The sequence below is a fragment of the Strigops habroptila genome, chromosome 6 (assembly GCF_004027225.2).
Source record: "Strigops habroptila isolate Jane chromosome 6, bStrHab1.2.pri, whole genome shotgun sequence".
NCBI lineage: Eukaryota > Metazoa > Chordata > Aves > Psittaciformes > Psittacidae > Strigops > Strigops habroptila.
In genome coordinates, this window is record NC_044282.2 from 14,250,177 (window position 1) to 14,268,264 (window position 18,088).

At 36.3% G+C, this 18,088-nt stretch overlaps 1 protein-coding gene and 1 long non-coding RNA gene across 3 annotated transcripts in view; both read left to right on the forward strand.

The window, feature by feature from the left end:
• Positions 1-18,088, forward strand: part of REV3L (REV3 like, DNA directed polymerase zeta catalytic subunit) — a 139,222-nt gene that overhangs the window by 14,324 nt on the left and 106,810 nt on the right. The window lies entirely within an intron of this gene.
• On the forward strand, positions 2,972-5,979 carry LOC115609366. Its single transcript, XR_003991839.2, has 2 exons — positions 2,972-4,432; positions 5,031-5,979. It is a non-coding gene; the product is annotated as an uncharacterized LOC115609366 (long non-coding RNA).

Genomic DNA, 18,088 nt, shown 5'->3' on the forward strand with positions numbered 1-18,088 from the left:
ATGTATCATGATTATTAATACATAATATAAAGGAACTTTATATTCTTTCTGATACTATTGTTTGCAAGCTGGGATGAGAATTGAAAGTATATAGATTTTTGTATGTAAGGAAGCAGTCTTTTTTTTTTTTTTTTTAATGTGCTGAGTTGTTTGGGGTTTTTTCTATTTTTTATTAGTTTTCAGTTGACCAACAGAATTCATCGCCATGATACATTACATACATTACCAGGAGAAAAGTGTTTTTTCATCAACCTGTGTCCTAGTAGCTGCCAACATTTAGAACAAGGAAATCTCCAAGTTGATATTGGAGGCTAGCCATGTAAAAGGATAGGGCGCCAACTGCATGAAGTGTTTTTCTGGCAAATAGCTTCTGTATACACTCATCCCTAGCTCTGAAGTAACTCTGATCTGAGGTAGTTTCTGCTTTTGTGAGTTAGCTCAAGTTTAGCTCTGAATTCATGAAGCATAGGTCGCATCTGTAGTGAAAATTGTTGCTCTTTGACTGTTTTTGTAGTAAGCACAGTGAGGTCAAGAGTTCTTTTTCCATTCAGGAACTTCAGTCACGTTTTAGAATAAGCTCTGTTGCAACTGGACATCATTGTTGCTCGTTGCCAAGCTGTATGTTTAACTGTTTAGCTTTAAAAACGCTTCCAAAAATCATCTCTCATGAGGCTTAGTGGTATTTCTACATAGGCCCAATTGTAGACAAAGGGCTTTACTCCAAAGAGGGTTTGTAATGGTTAGAATTGTTGTAGTTTTGTTTTAAAATTTGCTCAAGCAGTTAAGAAGTCTGTAAACAAACAAACAAAGAAAAAATCAGACATTTTCTACTGTTAGTAAAGAATGTGATGAAAATGGAGTGATCTTTTGCAAAAGTGAGAAAGTGAAACAAAAAGAGTCATGGGTGCAATTAAAACTCCTAATTTCCATTAAGTGAAAGGTGAAAAAAGTGAGAAATGCAGATGATGATGATTATAATCAATATTTATTTAGAAATGGGTTGCACTTTTCCCAGTGGAGAGACAAATATTTATGTTCTGTGATTGTCTGTTAACAGAGATCTTGATCCCTCACTATTGAACAGTAGCAGCCACAATAGCAGGATTGATGTGTCCAAAATGTCATATTTGAAGATTTTTTTTTTATTTTTTTTTTTTTTTTGTTAACTTGCCATTATTGTAGGAAATAATGTATTGGATCTTTCTTTGTCTTAAGACAGTTTCTTAATATTTGAGACATTATTAAAATTTCAAGGGACAATTTTAAGTTGGGTGTAAAGAAGTTTGTTGGTAGATGATCCGGCTAATGTGGTTCCATAACATCATGACTTGATTTTTCAAAAGTATATAACATTTACAGTTCCTGTAAAATCGATGTATTTCTGGCTATTTCCAGGAGTTCCACCTTTACAGTCACTTTTTGAATAGAAATGTGCTACAAATGTTTTTATTTAGAAACAATGATTAGAGTCCTGTGTTTCTTCTCATGCATAATTGTCAGGGGTGGTTACTTATTTGTAGAGAGAATAAGCAGAACTCCCAGTCTCATGTGTGATTTGGATATGAGGTTAAGTTTTTAGTTCTTTATGACTGTAATTTTTAAGTGATTGCTATTTTTTTCATGCAGTTGTAACTTCGAGTTATTGTCTCCCACACAACTCCCCAGTTCTTGCCCTAAACAGAATTTTGTACTTCAAGACCTGAAAACCTGATAATAGCGAGATAAATCAAAAGACTTGCCATATCAAACCACTGCCCTTTTAAGCAGTATCTCTGTGTTTGGTCATTGCTTTGTGCTTCTACGAATTAAAGTTATTTTAAATTGGATTAAACTCTTGCAGGAGAATAATTTATTCAAGTTGGCCTTTCAAGATTATGTTCCGATTGAAACCTGAGAATTACATGCAGAACCTTTGCAAAGACATTTGACTTTTCTTTCTTTTAATTCTGCTCCTGCAAAGAGGGTTTTTTTTAGTGTTTATCATTTATATATGTGCATGACTGCATTTTTGTCTGTCGTATATGCAGTTAGCAAATGATTTTGCATTTTAAAATACTTAAGTAATTCCTTACTTATTAAAGATGTAGAATCAAGACTAAAGGATTGAATGACTTGTACAAGGTCATGAGGGGTTTGAAGTGGTATTCATCCTCCTTTTCTTGCCTTTAAGTGTCTTAATCACAAGGCCATCATTTAAGATAATGATATGCACCAGTGCTTCTAACAATTCTTCACAAGAAATGTGCCTTTATGCCGTAATACTCTGTGCAGATTTGTCCAGCTAAACTAAGTGAGCAATAGACTGGAAACAGACATTGTAGAATATGTATTGAAAAGTCATAAACAAAAGGTGTTATTAAAAGGTTATACTTTGAGAGAACTAAAGACAGTTGTGTTCATCAATTTCAGCTTATTCCATTTGAGTTTGTGCTTTTTTCAGCAAGTGTTAAGAAAGATTTGGAGTATTCTGTGCTGATAAATCATTTCAAAGACTCACAGCATAGCATTTTATTTTCTGAAGATTAAAGTTCTGACTGTGCTGTGTCTTCCCATGGTTTTGAACCATATTCAAGCCCAAGTCTAGTGTGCTAGTGCTAGTACACTTCCACTTTCCGAAAGAATTGTTTGGAGGATAGTCCCTGACATAGTTTCGCTCACACAGTTCCTTTCTTAAAAAAAAAAAAAAAAAATAAAAATCCTGAACAGGGAAACTTGGCGGACAGTCCTATTGGAAAATAATAAACATGCCTCTGCCAGAAGTGTTTGAATTTGTTACAGTCATCTGGTCTGGACTGGTAGCTGCTTAGAGATCTATGAATAGCAACATTAGAGGCAGAAGAGCAATTTTTCTACAGGCACAGGGTTGAAGTGGTTCTTATTTGGAAGTCTGCCTTTGTCATCAAAGATTTCAAAACATAGGTTTGGGGTTTTTTTGTTTTGTTTTTTTCTTTTAAAGCTCCCCCCCCCCAAAGAAATTAATAATCTGTGGTGATAAACAGAATGTAAAATTTGTTGGAATGTTCATTTTAGAACAGGACAGTGCAGAAGTACCCCAGTGACACTGATGAATGGTTTTTCTGACCAAAGCCAAGACAAAAAATGAATAGCCTTACCTGTGTTCTTAAATCTCAGCATCTTTTGGTGGTTTTGATGCAATTCTTTTCTGCTTTTCCTAGAAATAAATGGACTCTTTGTCTCTTAAAGGGCTAGGGCTCCAGGGGCTTTAATAGTCAGTTTCTCTTTAGAGTTGCACAAGACTTACTTGCTTTCAATACGAGGTTTTCTGGTTGTCTTCCCAGTCCACAACTATCACTATTAATACCGGGATGTAGTGGTCACCTGTGTGAGAAGTTCCCATTGGTTTGTGCTTTGCTCTTGATGCACTTTGTGTTTATTTTACTTTTGATATATTCGAGTTAATTGACTGTGATTTGAAATAATCAGTTAGGTGTTTGTGCTAACTACGCAAAATGCTTTTTAAGCACAGATTTTTGTTCCTGGTTATGGTCTGTTTCCTGCAGGTGTCCAAGTGTTTGGATGTCCACTGGAAGAGTTAGCATTGGAAGGGGAGTCTGATGGTTAAGGATGTTAAAGTTCAGATTTTGTTTTCCCATCAATTTCCTGTGGGGCTTTGGAAAATGCTACTTATGTCTATAGAAATATAAAACAAAGCAGAAAAAAAGTCCTAATTTTATAAGTTGCACAGTGCTGCACTGGTAATCTGATCTAAATAATTTGGATCTACATTACCATATTTTCACTTTCTGGTCTAATTGCAAATAAAAAAGTACATAATTTTCTTCATTGTCCTGAACTTTGCTGTCAGTACTTCCAGATTCTTTTGTTCTGGATGCCTGAACAAGTTCAAGTGTGTCAGTTGTTTTGTAAACTCCCTGTTGATAATGCCATTGTTATTATTCAAAGGATTGAATTAAACCTTTCTCTCAAAAGGACCAGGAGCTGGGACAGTGAAATAGACTTCATTGTCCAGGATAAAAGTGATACCATTAGTACTGGAAATAAAATGCAAATACTTCCAAATTGGAGACACAGAAACAGGAATATTTGTGTTCTATGATATTGGTGTCCTCAGAGATTTTTCTAGACTTGAACTAGTGCTCTTTATTTTTTTACAGAACCAGATACACCCAGCGAATCTTGTTTTGTTTTGTTTTTAATGAGTGGGAGATGATGTCGACGTTACACTTCAACAGCCCAAAAGTATTTTACTAATTAGTAATCTTTAAGGACTGTGAGTTAACTGCAGCAATAACTGTCCAACAGACCTCAGGCACAAAAAAATAAAGGAGGTATGATTTGTCAGTGTACTTCTGAACCTGTATAAACAACTTCTGTCTCCTGACACCGGATGATTAGTGTAAGTTGTTGCATGGCTTCAGGCAGACCGCCTTTCTTTTCAACTCTTGGAAATGTAAATAGTTGCTTCTGAGGAAGACTAAATGCTCTTTTAAGGTGTGTCTTCACTAAATAATTAGCAGTAGTGCTTTTGCTTCTTGCTCAAAAGTGTATCATGCCATTTATGTTAACAGCCTGCATGTGCTTTCAGATTTGGTCAAGTTTACTTGGTAGGGAAAGTCATACATTGGAATTCAAGCCCATTTATTTTTCAAGCTTGCTGTGATGATGCTGGTAAAATTATTTCAGGGCCTGTGGTCCTCCAGTCCTGTTGCTGCAGTTATTCTCAAAGGGCATGTAAGCTGACATAATGCGCTAATAAAAGCTCTTAGAGGACCTCAGCATGAAAAGTAGAATATACCACTAGAAGTACATGGATGAACAAACCCAATATTGAAGATGCAGAATCACAGAATGGTGTCTTACAAGCTTAACTTGGGGCTTCAGATTTGGTTGCTAACCTTTGAGTTTTCCATGGGGTAGCCAGCTGCAAGGGTATCTAAACACACGTGAATAAAACAAAAGCTGTTTCAAAGAGATGGAGACAATCACTTCTCTGACAATGAAAAGAAAACTGTGTTCAGTAGCTTCTAGTCTGCTTTGTTTTCTTTTAGGTCTAGCTTGTTCTATTCCAGTAGTTGTAGCATGGAAAAACAATGGTTTGGGAAGATTACCATATGTGTATTTTGCCTTCAGCTGAAAAAAAGACCTAATAAATGCTTGTTTCTGTAAGCCCTTGGGTAAAAAGCAATGAAGCCACTTAAATAAAAAACTAAAACAAAACCAAAAAAACACAACTAATACGGAATAAACTAATTTCAAATGTTCACTTGGTAATACTTTCATCAAAAATTATATTCAAAATGCAGAAAATTACCTCATAACTAGTCTGCAGTGTTGTCCCCAAGTTCCAACTGTTACTGTGATAAAGGAGACTTCATCATTTTTACTTACAAAGTGTACAGTGTCCTGGGAGTTATTGGAGTTATATATATGGATTATATTTTGTTCAGTTTTGTTCCTGCCCCATTGATCCCTCTTTTAGCTAGTATTTAGTCCTAAAACTCTTCAACGTGCTTTTTGGTGTTTTGGGTTTTGTTTTGTTTTCCAGATAGGTACTACTCTTGCTTTTGTACAAAAATCCCTTAGTCCACATGGACCTTTGATTAATGCAGTGAGATGTCTGTGTTTTGTTTGGATGTTGTTATTTCAGTTCTCAGGTTGTAGTGAGGAGCTTAATGAAGTCCTGTGGGTAATTTAAATGTGGGATGTTACCCGTCCTATTACTAAAATATGTAGCTTTTAAACAGATTACAGATAAAAAGTGAGGTCTTACTTTGATCCAGTTAGGTGATGATGATGGTTATTTTCTCAGTGCATGGGAAATGCAAGTTCTGTTGCATTCCTTAATCATTCTTGTAGTTTTTGATTATACATTGAACTCAAAAGCTTAATACAGTAAGATTTTAAATACTTGTATTAAACTTGTTATTGGTATTTGACTCCTTTTTCTAAACATGGTAATCAGTAGACATAAGTTTTCAAAACCTGAATCAACAAAGTCCCATTAATGGAACTTTGTATGCAGGTTTGTATAATATATGCTAATCCTTGCCATCTTCAATTTAAGCAGGATTTTGTGTAAAACCGTGTTTCTTAGAATAATAGCAGCAATCCCAGGGGACATAAAAGAAAGCATCGTGGGAACACAGGTAGACCTGTGTTTTTTGAATTGCCAACTTTGTTTTCAAACTACAGAACCAGTTCTGTAGTTGTGGTTGTGAGGAAACATTCAACGCCAAAACCAAGTTGGTCTAAGAAAATGCTGTCTGCTTGAGCTGTCAGAGAGCTTGAAACAATAGCTCTGAGGTATGAACTAACCAGTTCTTAAATCCATGCCAATGTGAGTGCCAATAGCGATGTTCTAAAATGTTGCTTTTACTGTTTAACTGCTCATTGAGCTCTAGAGAGTAGTACCAGTCTAGTTGGTCTCCAGAGGTTCCTTCTGACCTCAACTGTTCTGTCAACCTGTTCTGTAACAGAAGAATTGCATTTAATATACCTGCATTAAAATAGGTTTATCCAGTTACTTTGTATTTCAGATTATTTTCTTCTTTGTTCTGTTGAAACATTGTAACTTATTCTGTTGCATTCAATTAAAAGAAAGAATACGCAAGTCATTTCTACATAGTATTTATTAATGGAATTGAAACTAAAACCAAGTTTTCAGCTCTTCCTAAGTTTTGAATGAAAGAGAGAAATCTGAGTTTGACACTGCTTTTTTAGTCCTGCAAGTAGAATTTTAGAATGCAGACATTTCAACTGGAGTGCTCCTTGTTTGGACAAACACACACGCATGCTGTTAACTACCATATATAGAGATAAAATCTATATAATTAGAAATGTTATTGTTGTTTTAATATACAATGTATCTTCAATGTGACTGGTTTTGAGCTCTATGATAAAAACATTAATTCTTGTGTGCTTTTGCATGTATGTTTTATGTATTGGTATTGATAAATTTTTATGTTTGTATTCTTCTACTGTTCGTTTTATTGCAGCTTTATTGTTCTTTAGCCATGTGCCATGAAGTATAAGTGTTCTGGCTCTTTCTGGCCTGGTGGATAACAATATTGATTCTAACTGTAATAAAACTGATGAAAGTAATTTGAGGTGAGCATGTCACCTTATACTGTATGCTTTAATTTGTTCTGAATTGTATGTGGTTGCAGAGTAGGAACTAGAGTTTGATTTTTAGGAAAGTTTAATAAGTACGGGGGATTAATCCCTTTAAGGAGCATAAATATTTCATATGATAAGCTACTGGTTATAATATTTATAATAAACTATTTTTAGTGCAAAATGGCTGTGAAATCAGTTTGTATCACTAATGTATAATATTAATAGATTTCAAGGAAGGAAAAGAATTGCAGAAAGTGAAATAGTGCAGCAGTCATACACAGTTACGTGAATGACCTGATAAGAGTTTGGGTATTCAGAGTGGGATGTTGTGTGTAAGAACAAAGAATGTAAGCAGTGCCCATCATATAGAAAATGGTGACTGCAAAAAGATTTTTGGATCATTGTGGACCAGCATCTGAGTGGGTATCAGTGTGATGATGAAAGAGCTAATGGCATTTTTGGTTACATTGATAACAGGAGAATGCTTAGGAGGTTGAAGGTAGCATTTGCGAAACAGATGTGACAAGCAGCGTGTCCGACTTCTATGCCAATGTATTTTAAATTACTTTGAAAAAACATAGAAGGCTGGGTGGAGAGCTCAAACATGTTTTTTCCTCCTCTAGAGGATATTAAGATACATTTTGGTTAGATTGTAGCGGGAGCTTGTGAAGAAATGATGAGAACTTCTAGCCTAGTGTAGAAAACCATAGGAAGAACAAATACTTGAAATTTAAGCTAGTCAAATTCAAACAATGGCTCAAACAAATATTAAGCAAAGAAGAGTTTTAGAGAGAGGAGTTTAAGGGATTTTAAACTGCATGTTAAAGGAAATTGGTGGCCTCCTTGTGTCCTAAAGCTAGATCTTTCAGATCCTAATTGGATCTTTCTAGAATGACTGCTTTTGTCATGTGGCTTACTGGATGACCAGGTTAACTTCTAGGTCTGTACTATCCTGGAAGGTATGAGTTCCAGTTCCCCCTTAGGCTCCTTGTGTTATCTCAAAGCTTACTGGCTTGTGCTGTTCTAATCTGTGTGTGAATGGGTGACCTCGAGTATTGGGAATATAGATAAAATCCATGGGTAGGAGGTTTGTGTTTCCTGTGTCTTGGAGCTGGTGAGAGAGCTCACTAGCTTTGCAGCACCACTCTAACGGTGTTACCCTGTAGTAACAGCTATGCAAACTGTCGTGGCAGGAGCAGCTGATACATTGTAAATTTATGTGCTAGTTTAACTTGCTGTAACTTGTGCGTGTGCTCTTGCTTCCAGGGGCGACAGGCAAAACATCATGCCTGTACTTTAAAAGCATTTGAGCAGTTGTAGTGTGTTCATTTTGTGTCACTGTGACTGTGGGCACTGTCACAGTGGAATCAGAATCTGAAGCTAAATGTACATTTTCTATCAAATGTGTCTTGGGGTAATCAGGGTCTCTCTCTGCCATTATCTTACTATGGGGGAGGGAGGTTAGTGTTTTAGAGCAGGGAAGCCTGTATTATCTTCCAAAATCAGCTGTTAAATGTACAATTTGAGTAAAATTTAGCTTGATAAACCTATTTTTGAGATGTATTTAACCTTAGAAATGCATCTGATCAATAATTTAGCATGTGTAGGATTGGATTTGTGCTTTTGACTGCTTGTGACCTAAGAGAAGATGCCAGTATTGTGCATGCTCTCACACTGTGGCCAGGTGAAAAGCCAGTAATGTTTGGGTTGAATCACTGGGCTTTATTATGTATTCATTATTGCTAAGTATTCCTGGTGCTTATTGTATTTTGGCAGATGCTATTTCCTTGTTTCCTTTGTGTGATGAAACCCTTCTCCAAAAAGAGGTAAAAGACACGAGATACCTTTTCAGGTAGTGTTTGATCTGGTTAGATCTACAGAAAGATTCGGGCAAGTGTTTCAGCCGAATAAAGCCAGTATTGTAGTAAACAGAAATGTAGTTTGGAATACCCAGTCTATTTTTATTCCAACCTCTTTTTAGTGTATAAAAAAGTAACACTGTAAAAAGCGGCTTCAGTAGAGCACAGCATCGGGCCAGACCTGATGGTTTGATTCTGTGCTATGTAAAATACAACTAGAAAGCCTCTGCTATTCTTTTCTGAAGCAAGTGTACATTTTTTCCTGTTGGTGTTGAGCATTTCAGCATCAAGTATAGTGATGCAAAATACAGCATCACATCATTATTTGAAACAGTTATCTTTATTTCTTGACAGATTTGTTTATTTATGGCAATATTAGTATTTCACTGATATTGCTCTGATTTATGGCACTGAGAGACCTTCCTGCCACTATTATTGCCCTTGCTCCTTCCTGAGAGTGTGAGAAGTCATTGCAAAATACTGGACAGTATTGTCTGGGAAACAAATGTTTCCAAATAGTCAAGCCCGTCTGCTGAAGGAACTTCACCCCTTGCGGTCAGAGATTTTTTACTCAGTCATACTTTACACAACGCATGTTGATGAAATACAAGTCAGAATGAATCGTTGGAGAAATCTCAAGTGGAATGGAGAGATAATGTGGTCAGTCAAGTAGCAGCTGACATCATCATATTTACTGCAATACCTGCACCTACCACAGGAAAAGTGAGCCTCTTCTAGACAACTGGCTTCCTTTGTTGTCTCTGAAGTTAGATGTTCTTCACTGAATAGTTACCGAATTCGGTATTGTTCATCTATGTCCTTCATGGAGTATACACTCCAGCTTGAGTGAGTGTTGTCATGGTTGAAACCTAGTTATTAAAGGGGAGAAACTAATAAAGGAGGAAATTGTTTGCTAGAACATCACCACTTGCTGGCTAGTCTAGCTATCAACGATTTGCCTATTGTTCCTCTTCTGTCGGCAGTCTTCATCTATCAGTTTGAGGGTTCAGGTGACTCAGAAACTCACGAAACTAGAAAGCTATGCCAGATCTTTTTGAGGGCTAAAAGAGAGGTCTAAAAAATGGGCTTAGTTGAGAGGACTTTATGCTCTTTAGTGACAAACTGGCAAGCACTTTTCATTATATTTCTCAAGGCTTCATAGCGTAGAGTCACTGTTATTTGCTTGGCAATTGAAGTTGCATTGCTGTGGTTTTGGTTCTTTAAGCAAAATGTGTTCCTAAGAAGACTTTAAGGAGGCTATTCCCATTGACCATTCCTCTGCTTCAGGCAGACAGTGAAGCATATAATTTAATTTAAAATTTCACAAATATCACAAAGAAGTGATTCTCTTTGTGCTTATGAAAACATCATTTTGTTGTTTTGGTTTTTTTCCCCCCCCTCAACTTCAAAGGGGAACAATAGCATAACAGAAAGTGGTTCTCCATTTCTGTTTCGTGTTATATCCGTGTGAAGTTTTAGCTTGGATGATAATAGGAAAAAACCTCATTTAGTATCATCTGGTAACTACAACACAGAGATGAAAAGTAAAGCAACTTTAGAACATGCAGGAAAGTATTGGAAATTTGTTAGAAAGTGCATCTGGTGGTGTCAGCCTGAAATTTCACCCAGCTCTTCCAAATCCTTATGAATATAACATGCCTGTAAAATGTATTTCTACTTTTCTATCTTCTGTTGCTATTTTGCTTCCTAGCTGTTTTTAAATGTAGCCGATTGTCTCCCTGAAACACTGGAGAGATGTTGTCTGTACAACTGCTATCTTAAAATAGGATGAACTACCTGTTGAAGGGTCCATTTGCCCCTACTCCTCTGACATAGAAGCAGCATAATGCTTGCTTAACTTATTAGAGTGGATGAACCTCATTCTTAAAAGAAAAGGTAGACCTCTGGACTAAGAAAAAAGATCCATCACACTCAGAGTAGGTATGTATAATATGCAACTTGGAAGATATGATTGTGCTGTTCCTACTATTTTTTTTTTCTTTATGGTTCTTTCTCAACACTGACCTTTTCCGTGTAGGTCAAACTTCAGTGGTAGGAGCCTTTAGGCTCCTTTCACTGTTAGGTTCATGTACAGTTCTGTTGACAGTTAGACACATGAAAATAATGTACACTTTTTCTCCCCAAGGGGACGGCAGTACAGAAATGCCTTTATGGAGTGAAGAGTAGCACAAAGTATGTGATACAAGTTTTGGATTCAAGTACACATGGTGAAATGAGTCCCGATAGGGAATAACAAATAAAGAACCTCACACATGTAGACAGGATGAATGGGCCCTAAAAGTGCAGGCAGATAACTAGACAGATCATGTCATTCATACATGGCGCAATAACTACATGAAGAGTAATTTTCAGTATATTGTCTTGTGTCTACTTATTTTTGCGATGATTTCACTTTTACTGAAATAACCGACTTGGGACTAGGAAAGTTTTAAAATCACTTTGACTGTATTAGCTCCATTTGATGTTAGACAATCCTTTATTAAACATGTTTCCATTAGAAAAACGAAAGTTACATTTATACATGTTTATAGTGTACACTGGGGGCTTGTCTGCACAATTTTTTTATGTGCAATGAGCTGCAAATTAGACTGTTAAGCTTTTTTTTTTTTAATAACTAGAATAAAGAGACTTTAGAAAATAGCATGTTTTGTAATACACATCCCTAGAGCTATATATCTTCCAGTTGAGTGCAGATGTTAATTATTAGTTGGTTAACCTCAAATTTCTCTGGAGCAAAAATGTAAGCCTGGTCACATGGCAAGCCACAATGTTGATTTCTATCAACAGTACTTCTTAAAAGTTTTCTTAACAATAGTCTCAGGTTTTTCTGAATGTTTAAGTAAATTGGCATTCCATTGCATGCTTAGCTACAGATTGTGGTGGGTGTGTCTTGAATCCTCTATTGTGAGTGTATTACAGTTTAGATTGCTTTTGGTTTGGCTTTTTTTTTTTTTTTTTTTTGAGTGATTTGATAAATCATAATTCTTACACAGTAACTAGAAAGAGTGCTGTGCCATCCCTGAGGAAGCATTGCTTCATTTGTGCAGGTATGTTTGAGTCTCCAATGCTGAGCCAATTTCTTGGGCTATGATTTCTTTGAGAATTTCTGTGCACGTTTGTTTTCATTGTATAGATCTTATAAAGGACATTCCCAAAAGTAGTTCACTTTGGGGGATGGGGGAGAGGGAAGGGGAATTCTTGCAGCATGACACTTTAATTCTTCCAGTCAGTTTGGGAGTTGTGGCTGTTTTCTGACCAGTAGGTGTTCAGTAAGTCTGTCTTAAAGTGGTGTGCTTGAAACTGCTGGGTTTGTTCATTTCTGGTGTATTGTGATCCTTTAAGTAGCCTGAAAGTGTGAACACATGATTTCACAATAAATAACTGCAAAGTGTATAAAGCTTTACTGGTACATTTCTTGATTATGAACAAACACACATACTCCCTTTTTTTCCTTTTTTCCTTTTTTTTTAGAGGCAGAAATGAAAGTTTCCCCATTCAATAGCGCTGTCCTAACTCTGATCCAGTTACAGTAATATTGATATAATTGCTCTGTTTTTAGAAACACTTAATTTGCTTTACACTCTGGATTAATTAGTTCTTTTTCTCCACAGGAAACTCAAGTCATCTTAGGTTGTTTACAAGTGATAAGAATAATAGGATTTGTGTCTCAAAATGCAGAATGAATCCCTTTCTGTTCTATTAGTTTCTAGAAGTTACTTGCTTTGTCAGTCTACTTCGCCAAAACTGTTGTAAAATACTTGCTGTCTGGCTTGCTTTAAAAGTAAGGAATATCTAGAGATCATTATTGTTTTTAAAACCACTTATAGTGCCCTTAAGAGTTTTCTGTCAATAGCTAATGAAAGGCTGACCTCAAAAAAAGACTGTTTGCTCAAATATTTTATAGCATTTAGTTAACTGGCATTCTAGTATTTCCTTGTAGTTGCAGAAAATACTGCTTTTTTACCTCTCTCTAGTAAAATCATGGAGGGGGCACAACATAAAAGCTATATGGGTGTACATACTGTGTATCTGTTCCTTCCAACGTTAAGAATGTGGCAGTACAGGATTGTTTCCCTTTGCTTTTAAAGTAGAAAACTTCTAGGTTCTAATTTTGAATGCTGCTTATGCTACTAGGTGACATGGATACTGTTTGAAGCAAAAACTGCACACACTTGCCCTGTGCAGCTTTGCCTCTGTGTGTGCTGGCACAAGAAGTTGCGCAGCTATGGTGAACTTGGGGAAATGATGTATGTTGAAAGGGTAATCTTTTTTGCAGGATGAATTTTTAGCCAGATCACTGTTCCACCTCAGTGCCTAGTACAGATGTCCAAAGTCTCGTACAGTTTCAAAAGAGAAATGAAGAACAGGAGCAAGAGCAGATGACATAGGCAGCTTAGTTTCATCTGATTTTGTCTCTACTGTACAGCTGAATTGCTTTTTCTAAAAAATGATTTTTCTGTGTCATGTCTTCTCCCTGTATAAACACCTGGAGGATATTTTTGTATTGAAACACTTGGAGCACAAAGTTGATTTTGGGGTTGTTGTGGGTGGTTTGGGTTTTTTTTTTTTTCTTATGTTGTATTTTGCTTTTTTCCTTTTCCTTCCCTTTCCTAGAAGAATAAAAGGGCAAAAATTTAGAACTAAGGAGCATATATAGCAGGTTTCATACTTTGGCTTTGTATAGCTATATGTTATTTCACTTCTTCCTGAGTTTTGTTAATGTTAAAAGTGGGTGCGTGAAAGGAGGTAGTATATCAAACATTGAGGTGTTTTCTATACAATTCACTGTAATCCAAAAACTCAAAGATCTAAATGGACAGTTTGCTATAGGCTAGATTTAAATGAGGCTTTAATAAATCTCTTTAAAAATTTACTTTAAATGTAATAAAGCATGCTTATATTTCAGCAGTAAGTCATATTTAGGTCACAGATATATTTGGCATTTTAATTTGGAAAAAAACAACCAGTAAGCAAGTAATTTACCTCTAACTCAAATGAATCTATATACCTTTGTAATGTAGCTTCTGATGTGATGATATGAGAAGTAAATCTTTAGCAATTCAGCTGTAGTATTTGCAACCAACTGCATTCATCATTCCACCTTTTGATATATTTGCAGAAGTTGATGTGTGCTGGTGCTGAATATGTAGTACTGTCATAAAGCTGGTTTTAGATTGAAGTTCATAAGGAATCTAGTACATTATTCATCCCAGCCACAAGGTGACTTGTGCTGATACGTTGCTCTTATAGGGCTGGAATTGTATGAGAAAGTGTGTATTGACAATAAAGGACAGCATACAGCAATAGCCGAACCAAATGTTGCTTGTAAGGTTCTCTCTTTTTAGCCTGGCCTGAGCTTGATTGAGAAGATTAGAGAGTGTGATAGATGTCCATTGTACTGAGGTTGAACTTAATGTCAATCAGTTTGCATTTGTTAAGTAGTTGTTGTCAGAAATGACATGTAAGAGCTGATGTCATTCTTATGCTTGGAAAGCATACATGTCATGATACCATTCATGGTTGCATAGTTCTTTATGTGCTGGTAGTATTGCTGCTTCCTATATCTTGTGATTTAACAGCAACCTTGAACTTCAACATATCGATGCTTTTAGCTTGAACACGTGTAGTGTTTACCTATCTCAAATTCTTCCATTATTCAATGTCTTATTGTTAATTGGCTTACATAGTAAATCATCAGAGGCCTAACCTGAAGTATCAGCTACACCTAGGTGACAAAGGAGAAAAACAGACTTATGGACCCTTGGAAATAGCACAGAAATTTTGATAATACTTTTGGTCCTTCTGTGTCCTGAGGGAAGGAGCAAATTACTTTATTTCTCAATCTAGCTCAGCAAGGTCTGTCAGGTGGCATCTAGTGGCCAATTCAAATTGTTTTTTCACCTTCATAGTCATAGAATGGTTTGGGTTGGAAAGGACCTTTAAAAGTCATCTAGTCCAACCCCCTTTCAATGAGTGGGGACATCTTCAGCCTTCAGAGCTGCCAAATTTTAATGAGTTCCTTTCCCATCGCATCTCTTCCTCATTTTCTGTAGGAGTTCTGCAGTCCCTGTTTATCAATGTTGCATATAAATGCTTTGTTAAAAGATCACCAGGGTTGCAGTCACTAACAAGTGTGAAGAGTTGCCGGAAGTCTTTTCCCCTGTGTGAAAGTATTAGGGTGATTTTCAATACTGTGATCAAATGCTTTTTTTTTTTTTTCACGTTCTTTCTAGCAATTAGCAGCATGTGGTGCTTAGTGACTTTTTATCCAGTTACTCAGCTGTCAGGCATAATGTTATTTATCCACAGTCAAAAACTTAACTCAGATAAAACTTTCACTTTGAGAGGGTTTTTTTTTCTTGTAATACAGATGTATTTATAACTTCTTGTGATGTTACCTGCAAGTCAGAGCTGAGGTAATGATATTATCTTGTAAATGAACAACTGAGATTCCAAAATGAAGATACTAGATTTAAAATGGTTTGAACTTTTGTGAGGTTTCAACTTGAAAGTGTTATGGTTTAAGCTTTTATAACATTACAGTGCTTAATGATTTAAGTAAGCATAGAAATACTTTGCACTTTTCTAAAGAGTTTTTAGCTGTCTCAGTGTAAAAAAAAACAAAACAAAGGGCTCCTTCTGCCTTCTTTATATATGACTTACTCAGCATCACAATAAAAATTCCAAGAGAAAGGTGAGAATGGTATTTGTTTTCTAGAATGATACTCATCTGCCTCAATGATGAATCTTTCTGTATGTGTTAGTGCCTGCTGTATTGGCATAAATTTCTGACTGTTGTGACAAACGAGATATACATTATGCATGTAGTTCTGACTTACTTGCAGATTCCAGGCCTTTCCTGTGTACCAGGTGAAGTGAAGGTTTTGTGAAAAAATCGCTACCAGTTGTACAATTAAACTTTTATTTAATACATATACCCAAGGAGTAAAAAGGCTTAACTAGTATCTCTTAGTTCTGGCACTAAGATTTCTGTCACTAGATTGGATGTTTGAGTTGCAAGTTGAATTCAGGCTGTTATCAGCGGTTATCATCTGCCCGACTGCTCCCTGTATTTTTCCTGTCATTCTCACACTCCTGCTTCCTGTTTTCTCCCTGTGTTGCTTTATCTCTCTGTTTATCTTTTTGCTCCTCCTCTCCATTAATGGTTTGGGTTTTGGGGTTGGCGTGTGGGTGTTGGGTTTTGTTTGCTTGTTTTGTTTTTTCTTTCTTTCTGTGATTCCAGGATACCAGCAGTGCAGCTACTGAGAACCCAGGGAGGGGGAGTCTGTGTATTTCATTGCAGTTATTTTGCCTTTGCTGCACACTTTATTGATGCTTTTAGACAAAATCACAGAAGAAATCCCCATTATTGCTTAGATCTTATTTTTATTTTTAAAGGAAAACTTGTTGTGTATTATATGACTTAGTCACAAAGTATTAACTTGTCTTTTCTTCTACTTGGTCTTACAGTTGTCCAGGTTTTTTCCTGTTAATTTTTCTCAGAACAAGGTGTTACATTAAAGAGAAAATCAAATACCTGAACAGTTTCCATATGTAGCACTACTTAAAAGTACCATGATCATCCACATAGTTGTTACTGTAAACATGTGGATACATGGTCCATTAAATTATCAATGATAACTGTGATAATAAGAATCTTTCAGTAGGTGTAGGATGCATCTGGTATTAAGACTTGAGGATTGTTCCTAGTGAGCTGCCTAAGTAGTGAGTTCATTCCACAGTAACCTTGTAAGAACACGAATAGTGCTGATTATAGCCAAAGTATGTATACTCTTATCTTCTCTGCCTCTCTGATTTCAGTCTGCGGTAGGGCATTCAAAACACAGGATGAAGGGAGCTTCTAAAGCATAGTATCCTGACTCTTAACAGGAAATCTCTTATTAGAGCATTAACAGAAAACTACACTTTAGAAAAAGCTGTGGACTGGTAGGGAAAAATAAACATCCTTTTTGACAACACATCAGTGCTGGAAGGAGTTCGTCACATTTCTGTCAATTTTGATAATAATCTACTCGTGATCTTAAAATCTTAAGGTCATACGTGAGGAACACATTTTTTGGAAGACTAGTTAAAAAGTGTTAAAACATATTCCCTACATATTAACTTCTGTCATTGGTTTGGGAAAAGGGAGAAGTGGGGGTAGAGAGGATTCAGATCTGAACAGAGCAGGGGAGGGACTGGTATAAAGTAGTCCCTCTGAGCATTTGTTGGATTATCTGGAAATACGAAGCTAGATTGCTAGCTGTTTTTAATCCCCTTGTTCTTTTTATATATGTGCATGAGAGCTTTTGTTCTCAGTGCAGAAAGGTAATAATTACAATTGTACTGTGCACAGAATTTCAGCAATTTAAAATGTAATAGCCAGTGAGATGACCCTGTAAAGTAGGAATATCTGGATTGGGCGATACTACATCAGCAACAGATACTTCCGAGTAACACTTCAAAACATTTCTTAAAGAGTGCAGACACTGCTATAAATACCTTGTTTTGGCAAGTGAAGCATCCAGTCTACACAGTCTTTACAACCACTCTGAAGGTTATTGAGTAAATACAAGGCAACCACATGAAAAGATCTGTACAACGCAAGCAGTCTTTGGGTACATGCTTTCTGTAAAGGGCTCGAATGTTTCTTTTTTTTTTTTTTTTTCCTGTAGTACTGAGACAGAAAAAGATCTCGCCATTCTAATTATGTGAAGAACTAGAACAGTGTGTATGTTACCAATTAATGACTGCAACAAGCCTAAGATAAGAGTGCTACAAAGACTGGGCATTCTTCACAGAAAGAAAGGCCAGAGCAGGCAGAAAGCCATGAAAACCCTTCAAGTGCTGCCAAGAGACAGCAGACTTTACAGAAGATGAAAAGAGGGGGATGGATGCCCAATTCAAGATGAGGAAGTGAAGAACCATATCACAAAAGAAAACAAAATAGGAAGTAAGATACTTAATAGTATTGCAAAATGTGCAGAATAAAATAGTAACACCAGCTGTATTACTGAAAGAGCATTCATTTACATATTTTGTAATGTATAAAAGAACAGAAAAAGGCATAAAAAGATCACATTTGAAGAGTGACAGATGCTGTGCCTGCA